A 9,066-nucleotide genomic window follows, 5' to 3' on the forward strand; every position below is an offset into this window, starting at 1 on the left:
TGCCTAGCCGTGTTTTTAATTTATCAATTAAACTATCACATATAAATGTGCTCAAGAAAATCACTTTATATATAGGATCTGTTCCTTGGGATCTGGGATCTGGGATCTCATATCCTTGGTCTCAGGCATCCACAGTAAGTTTTGGAATATATCCCTCTTGGATACGGGGCCCTATTATACTTGTTTTGAAAATAATAGTAGAATCATATTTCTTATTTCAAAGTTATCCTTTGGCAAAAATTTGAGGTAGAAAGTGTTTTCAATTAGCAATAATTGCACCTCAGATAAACCTCATTGGCTATGATACTGCCACTCCACAAAGCTTAGACTGTGTGTTTTGACAGACTTCTATTTCCTTTTGTAGTTTACTCCTACTCTTTCCTTAAGACACCTACAGACTTCATTCTGGTCTTGACTGCCCTCAGCTACCCGGTGTAATTCCTGTTGTATGGTCTAGCTAGGTGGTACAGTGCTGGACCTGGAATCAGGAAGACCTCAGTTCAAAACTGATCTCAGCCATTTGCTAGTGAGTGGATCTTGGGTAAGTCATTTATTCTCTCTTTGCCTCAGTTTCCTCAACAGAAAAATGGTACTAATGATAGTACCTAAATTCCAGGATTATAATGAGTCTGACATAATATTTATAAAGTTCTTAGTACAACACCTGGTGTGCAGTAGGTGCTAAATAAATGCTTATTCTTCTTATTCATCTCTTTTCTGAGAGGCATTGTAGTAATCATTTGCTTAAAGATTTTTAACTGAATTCTTCCAAACTCCACATTGGGGCTAATTAACTCCCACTTATGGATTCAGTCTTTCTCCAAATTCTGGAGTCTATCCTGACACTACTCAGAGAAGTCTTAGGCTAGTAGCTTAGTGGTTCATCATCTGCCTTGCTGTTGGTCTCACTCTGCTCTTGCATCTAGATTCTAATAATTGGAATCTTGTTTTGTTCCCTTGAAGCTCTGACCCTGCCTTGTACCCCAGGTCCAGAAATTGAGCCCCTGCCTTTTCTTCATATGACTAATTTTCTTCCTCCTTTTCCTTCCCCCACAGGAAATACACTTTCATTCCTTCCAAGGAGTGGATCCTAGTTTCAATCCAGAATCTTTGGACTGGTCCCCACTCCTGCTGTCAGATATCTTTAATACCAACTGTTCACCTTTCTGGACTACTGCCTATTGTTTGCAGTTTGACGTTTCCCTGATCACTTGCCCTGCAGGTTCTAGAAATGCCAGTATTAGATTTGGACCTATTGGTCTATTCTCTTTCTGTGAAACAAAACAAAACAAAAATGAATTTGCTTTATTCCCTAGCCAGCTGTCAGGGTAGAAGGTAGTAGAAAATTAATTTACAATGAAATAGTAATAATTACTCCTTCTAGGTAATATTAGTATTTGAATGGGGAAAGGTCAATATTTAAATCTAAAAGTTCTAGTGAAAAAACTCTAGCAATTAGCAGTTGTCTAGTGGGAGAATATTTTTGTGCGATTCAGATTTTCTGGCTGTTCCCAAATAATAGTATATAGGTAATAATCCATCTCATCTAGGTTTAAGGCTAACTTTGGCAAATTCAGTCATCTGGGATCCACATGTCTTTAGAAATTTTGTTTCCATTTTAATTATTCAAATTTCTTAATCAAACTTCCTGCCTCTTTACCTGTGTGAATTTATTATTAGATTATCCCCTTTCCCCCCTAAGATTTTTCATATTTTAATTTTGTCTTCTTTCAAAAAACCTAATAGGTTTTTCATAATATGAACATAGTCTGTTTCAAATGGTTTTGTAGATGAAAAAACTGACATTCTGAGGGTTTAAAAATGAGATCCTTAAAGATATATAGGAAATTTGAGTGCTTTACACATGTGGGAAAATAATAACATTGATAAGGAAATTTTATTCTTGATATGTTTCATTATATGGGTATCCTGGAAGATTGTCAGATCATAATTTTAGAAGTTGAAAGGATTTTAAGAGACATATAGTTCAACCTACTCACTTTACAGATGAGAAAACTGACAAGGCAAGGCTAAATGTATTATCCCAGGTCACAAATCCAGATCTGGAAATGGAACTTGGCTCCTTTGCTTCCAAATCCAGAAATCTTTCCATTAAATTGTGGCCCCTGTAGGGTCCTATTTGAAGGATAAAAATTCACAATTGCATAGCACTTTCATGCTTATAATATAGAATTTCACCCTAGTGAAATAAGGAATGCTGACATTATCATCTCCATTTTACAGATGAGAATGATAAAAGTTCAGAGCTTATGTGGCTTGCTGAGCTCACATAGTAAATACCAGATGTAGGACTTGAACCCAGGTTCTGTTTTATTCCAGATCAGGTAAAGTTTCTAGTTATTTATGACAATGATAGATTAGCATGAATAAATGAGTATGGCTTAGTATGAATAAATGGAAAGCCAGGTGTACTCAATAGAGCACTGAGCTTAGAAGAATTATTGTACCGAATTCAAATCCAGCCTGACACTTACTATTTGATACTAGGTAAGGCATTTAACTCTGTTGGCCTCAGTTTCTTCATCTGTAAAATAAACTGGAGAAGGGAATGGCAAACCACTTCAGTATGTATGTTTGCCAAGAAAGATGAAGTCATACACAACTGAAATGACTGAACAAATTCCGGATTCCAAGTTTAGTCTTCTATTAGCAAAGCTATGTTGCTTCTCAAAACCAGGCTGAATAGAAATCTATTAAGTCAGCACTCCCTTAAAAATATCAACCAGCTAGTAAATGTCAAAGGCCAGTTTTGAACTCAGAAAGCTGAATCTTCTGACTCTAGGTCAAGCACTGTGCTACAGCAACATCTACCTTCAGTTGCAGCCTTTGATACCTATTAGGCAGCAAGTATGGGGAGATCATTTAATTTCTCCACGTCCCCATTAAACTCTCAGACTACAAGTCACCCAAACAACTCTTGAAGAGGATGAGTTATCAATAGTGTAACATATAAGTTAGTGACAAGTTGATTATTTAGATTGCCCAGGAGTTTCCACAACACAGAATTCCTCACACTGATAAAATTAGAAGTCTGGGGTATAAAACAGACTAGCATTAGAGATGTTTTCACGTTATTGGCCCTGCTTTCTCCAAAATCAGACTCTTCTCAACAAGAATAAATTGCCAATGGCTCAGACTGGTCATTTTCCTAGGAAACCAAAGCTTTTTTCTTTTCCCCCTTCTTTATTTGAGTTATCTTAACATGGATCATATTCTGTTCCCCAAGAGAAAATCCTTTAAATTTCATGTTTGAAATCTAAAACAAACATATTTGATAAAACTTGAAATTAAAAAAAAAATTCTCGTTAAAAAATCCATTCAGAAAGATAGTAAAGAACTTCCAGAAGTAGCCCGATTGGCACACATTACCTCTGTAAATAATCCTTTCAGAGGTGTTGAGTGTTTCACATTTTCTTTGGTGCCACCAGGAGGGATGTGTAATATAACCCAAGTAAGAAGTAGCCATCTCTAGTGAGCCCAAGCTCTGAGGCTCACATTACTCCAGGAATAATGACAGTTTCCTAGCTCAAGTTAAGATCTAACATCTGCCAGGCACCATGCCATCTGTAGAATGGTGTTGCTAGATTGCTGTTGGTGAGAATTAAATCTCAAAGATGGTTAAAGTTAAAGCTGTGCCAGGGCTCTCATCCCTCTTTCTTGTTTTAGAGGGGAAGGGGAGGGAGGAGAATCCTTTGTCTGGTTGTTTCAAATTGAAGGGGAAGAAGATGAGTCTGGAAATTAGTTTTGCCTTTTTTCTGTACTTGGTTCAGACTATGCCAGATCTAATCACAGAATGATACATGCATAATTGGACATGTCAACTAGGAAAGGACAAGGGCAGAGAAGTAACTGGCAATCTTTGCACCTTGGACAGCATAAACCATATTTGGAGAAAGCTGTATATAATAGGAAGCAGGTTAAGCTTTTAGTTGGGGAGGGGGTGAGTAGAGAGAAGGCTAGAGCAGGGGGAATGTAGGGGCAAGGACAGGAGCTGATCAGGAAAGAATTTACTTGGGAAGCAGTCCATCTGATAGTTTCCTCTCAGCTAATTTTTCTTGTTAAATAGGTGTCAAGTTTTGTTCTTTCTATGCTGCTGAAGGACTGCAAATCTTTCAGTGCCTTTTAAATTCAGCACCCTGGGGAAAAGCTCGGATTACCCTCCCTTAGTTGTGTTTCTGGCAAAGGGTAAAGATTTAGGGTTTTAATGCACTGGATACTAACCACCTATTATGCAATATATGAATTTATTGGTAGGATTCTCTTTAAACATCCTCCCCATCAGAAAGCAAATTAGAGAAACCAGATGACCAGCATATTCATTCTCCTCAATGCTTCCAGCCCTTTGCTCACAAATTGATCTTTCAAAAAAAGAAAAGAAAAAAGAAAGAGGTATGAACCTGGGCTCTGGAGGTTTACATCCCATTTAAAAGAGGCTTTACAATTTAAAAATTCCATCTGAAAGCTCAAGAGCTACAATGTTGATGGATTAAAGACTATGTTTGTCAGTGTTTTCTCCTGGAAAAGGAAGGTTTAGAATGCTCAAGTAGTGATCTCTGGAAAGTCAATTTCCTTCTTGGCCTCAGTTTCCTCATCTGTATGATAAGGGCATCAGACAAGACAATCTCCTGGGTCGTTCTAGCTTGAACAGTCTATGATTCAATTATTCATAAACAACAACCAATTTTAAAAGCTTAAAATAGTCTTGTGAGTCAGGAAACTGTGACACAGTAGAAAGAATGAATTTCTGCATTTGGAATCAGAGGATTTCAGTTTGAATCCTGGCAGGTCACTTAACCTCATTTGGCCTCAGTTTTCTTATCTGTAAAATGAAGAGGTTGGACTAGATTATTTTTCTATTTTTTTTTTAAAATCTCTTAGTCTATGATATAATTTACTGGCAGTGAAGTAGAAATCTTCCAAAATCAATTTAAGTGGGGGGAGGGGAGTGGAAATTTTAGATCATAACCTGAAACACTTTACAACTTGGTATCTCTCCTTAAAAGATGAGACACATTTTCCCAGTTTTTCCTTTTCTATTTCTGAGTTGCTGAGTAGCACTAGGGAAAGTAATAACAGTGCTGAATGGATTTCCTATAAATTCATGCTATTTGTTTTCTCCTGGGTACTCATGCTGCAAGGCAATTTTTTGGGGGGCGGATATTGTACCTGGTGCCCTCAGTAGATGGGGCTGGGGGTAGGAAGGCAGAGCTCCTAGAATCATATTTTCAAGTTGAAGGATCTCTACAGGTAGCATATTGATTTAGAAAACCACCAATTAACATCTATTTCTTATTGTACTTTTATTTATTTTGTTAACATTTCTCAACTACCTTTTAATTTGGTTTGACAATGGGCCAGCCCTTTGACACCTCTGTTTTAAGAAGATCGGAGTGATGAGGGGAGGGATGGTAATGAGATTCAATACTGGGAATCATCTAGTAGCTTCTGATCCAATCTCAGCCAATCCAAAACAATCTTGTCCATCAAACAAGTCTTAGGAGGAGTGGTCAAACAGGTAGAGAGTCATAACATCTAGCAAAATCAAAGGGAACAAACATTTATTAAGTGCCTACTTTGTGCCAGAAACTTAGCTAAGCACTTTATAAATATCTCATTTGATCCTCAAAACAACCATGGGAGGTAGATGTTATTATTATCCTCATTTTACAGTTGAGGAAATTTAGATAGACAGAGGTTAAGTGACTTGTCTAGGGTCACACAGCTGGTAAAATGTCTGAGGCTATATTTGAACTCAGGTCTTTCTAACTTGAAAGCTGCCTCAAAGTAACCAGGAAGATAAAGTGGCCAAAGATCAAAAGCTTTAGAGTATTTAATAAGATTGAAGATTTTTAAAAAGGCTATTTGATTTATCAGTTAAAAGATACTAAGTAACTTTACATAAAATGGTTTCAGTTGAGCAGTGAGGTCCTAGAGTCAGACTGCAAAGGGTTGAGAAGTGATGGTGAATTTAAGAAATGGAAAGAAAGAAAACACAACTTTTTCTTGGGATTTTGTTGTGAAAGGGAGGAGAGATATACATAATACAGTTTATATTTTAACTAATTTTTCTTGCTAACTAGATGCTAATGCATCTATGTCTACCTGAGGAGGTTCAACACTCCTTTCCACCCACCTGGAAGATCCTTCCATTCTGGAGATGACTGTTGATTGTCCTGAGGCCACAGGGTTTAGAAACTTAGGGTAGTGGTGGCTTCTCTACCAATATGATCATAGGATTATATAAAGTGCTAGAAGGGATCCTAGGTCAATAAATTGAGAAGCATTTAAGTTCTTGGACCCAAAGTAGGCAATGGGATTACAAATAAGAATGAATAATCTCTTGAATAAGCTCTTAATGAGCTGACATTTTAATGAGGGAGACAACATGTACAAAAGAGAACTTGTCTTTTCTCGAAATCCTTATTTTTGTTAAAAGCACCACTGTTCTTCCAGTCTTTCAAGTTCTTCCCCAGATACTTTGATCAACCTGTGATTTGGTCAGCATGGGTATTCCATCCCCTAAAGCGGGTGAAAATCACTCCAAGTTGTCCCCCCTTTTCCTCCTGTAGAAATCCTTTATGAAAGTCTACCAAGCACACACTACAGCTCTCTGTCTGCCTTTTTCTCTTCTCCCTGTTCTTTCATTCTTCCCTTACACTCCCTCCATCCCTTTCTCCTTCTCCCTTCCATTCCATCTCTGTCTGTTTTGTCTCTCAATATTCTGAAGTTCCCAGTGAAGTAATTGTCAGCCATCTGTGTTCTCTCCCCACTGCACAACTGGCCCATCTTTTTAGTCAAACATATCCCACATAATGTGACTTAATCTTCTTGCATAGAAGTTGTCATTGGCAAAGAGAGTGCTGCAGCCTCTATACAGCCAATGAATAAAGTTGTTTGTGATTTAAATTCAGCAATTACAAGGATACATAGAATTATAATCATATAGCATCAATAGTGGAATTAAAGGATTCTGGAGTTTTGTGGTAACAAGTAATTATGGGATTTTGGGAAACATTCCAATTTTCTAATTACAGTTAGCCCATTTTCCTTCTCTCACACTTCTGGGCCCACTTCATTGTCCTTATTTAGTGTATACTTGATATTGGTATGTTAATTTGTTAGACTACCCATGGATATAGCATGAGTTTTCCTCCACTTAATTTTTCAGTGTAGATAGTTATGGCATTCTTTTTCAACTGTGTGTTTCATTAAGGAAGGTTTGAGGTGTTCTGGATCATTGAGTAATTAATGCAATGTTATCTTTGAGAAGGAACATTTGGGTAACCTTATCATTGATAGGCAAATTACTTTTCATTTGAATTTCTTCCATGATACTAGAGAGCGTTTTTGACAAACATATATCTGTCCTTTCATGGCAACCTATGTTTAGATACAAAAGATTGAGAAAGTCAAAGTTCCAAGTACAATTGATTCATTTATTTTTATATTATTTGAAGGAGAATTGTATTATCAGGACACTTGAAAATGACAATGCACAAAAGCATAAGAGGCTTTTTTCTTGGAAGTTCTCACTTTTGTTTCACATGGGAGGAAAATATTGAAGGAAAAATGTAATCACAAAAAATTGTCAACTCTAAAGGCAAGAAGTTTGGTCCAAAAGAATCCAAAATAATTTATCTAATGACTGTGAAGAGTTTTGCTTAGTAAGATTAAGATAATGCAAAATTGGATTTCTCTTCAGTGAACCGGGGGTCCCACTTGAGAGAGAGAAGGTCTGAGTGCACATGTAGGACACATCTTTGGGTTGCTTGTTAGACTTGGGGTTAAAGTCACATAACTAAGCCACACATTCCCACTCAGTGCCAGGTGAAGTCTCTTCAACATCATTTGCAAAAACTTCTTCAGCTGCCCTGTTAGTTGCTTTTAAATTTTATTTATTTATTTGTTACATTTAAATACCCAATTAATTCCCTCCTTTTCTCCCTCCCCTTCCTCCATCAGAGAAGCCCTCATTTGACAAAAAGATGGAGTATATGTAAAACTATGTCTTATTTACATCTAATTTATCAGTTCTGTTTCTGGAGGTGTACATACATGAAATTATTCTTCAAATAATATTTCTGTTGCTGCATATGATGTTCTCTTGCTTCTATTTATTTTACTCTTTGTAATTTCATGTAGATCTTTCCATGTTTTTTTTCCCCCAAAATTAGCCTGTTTTTCATTTCTTTTAGCACAGTAGTACTCCATCACAATCATATGCTACAACTTGGTTAGCCATTTCCTAATTGATGGGCATCTCTTCGATTTTTAGTTTTTTGCTACCACAAAGAGAGCTGCCATAAATGTTTTAGAATATATAGTTTCTTTTCCATTTTCCTTGATCACCATAGGAAATAACCTAAAAGTGGTATTGTTAGGTTAAAAGGTCTACATGGTTTTATAACTCTGAACATAATTCTAGCTCACTCTACAAAATGGTTGGATCAGTTAATAGTTATTTGTTTTTGTTTTTTTTTGGTAACTGTTCATCTTGCCTTACATACTATTCTTCCAGCTCTTTTATTGTTTTTTCTTTCCATTCTGCTTCCAGCTTTGGAGAATCCGCATCAAAGCCTTCCAGACTTCCATTCTCTCCATTTATGGATTCTCTCTGGTTCTGACTGAAATCAATTCATTTATGGAATAGTTGCATAACTATCAGTTGGAGCATTAAGCTCATGGTAGTATTCTCTATTCAACACTCCACAAATAACATCTGGCCCCCAAAGGGCTCCCCTCAAAGGGAGGCAAACATACTGCTGGTGTCCCGGATGCTGAAGTCCTCCTCACTCGCTCTGTCTGAGATCTCACTCTCGTGCTGCACCAGGAAGGTCATGGATAGATCTTCCTCATTGCTGCCACCATTTGCCACCTGGTTACCTATTTAGGGTAGGTAGGACCAAAGGGGTCTACCTCTTCCATAGCAATCCGAGCTGGATCAGCCTGGTAGGCAGAGAGCAAAACCAGGGAAGGGAAGGAAGTCAGGGATGGTGGTCAGCAGCCACTGTGGTAGGGGTAGTGGTGAGATGAGACTCATTCAAT

At 37.3% G+C, this 9,066-nt stretch overlaps 2 pseudogenes; both read right to left on the reverse strand.

The window, feature by feature from the left end:
* Positions 1–219: 219 nt before the first annotated feature.
* On the reverse strand, positions 220–324 carry LOC130454242 (U4 spliceosomal RNA; annotated as a pseudogene).
* Positions 325–4,311: 3,987 nt separating this feature from the next.
* LOC130458957 (clathrin light chain A-like) lies at positions 4,312–8,860 on the reverse strand (annotated as a pseudogene).
* Positions 8,861–9,066: the final 206 nt, after the last annotated feature.

Source organism: Monodelphis domestica, chromosome 4 (assembly GCF_027887165.1).
Source record: "Monodelphis domestica isolate mMonDom1 chromosome 4, mMonDom1.pri, whole genome shotgun sequence".
Taxonomy (NCBI): domain Eukaryota; kingdom Metazoa; phylum Chordata; class Mammalia; order Didelphimorphia; family Didelphidae; genus Monodelphis; species Monodelphis domestica.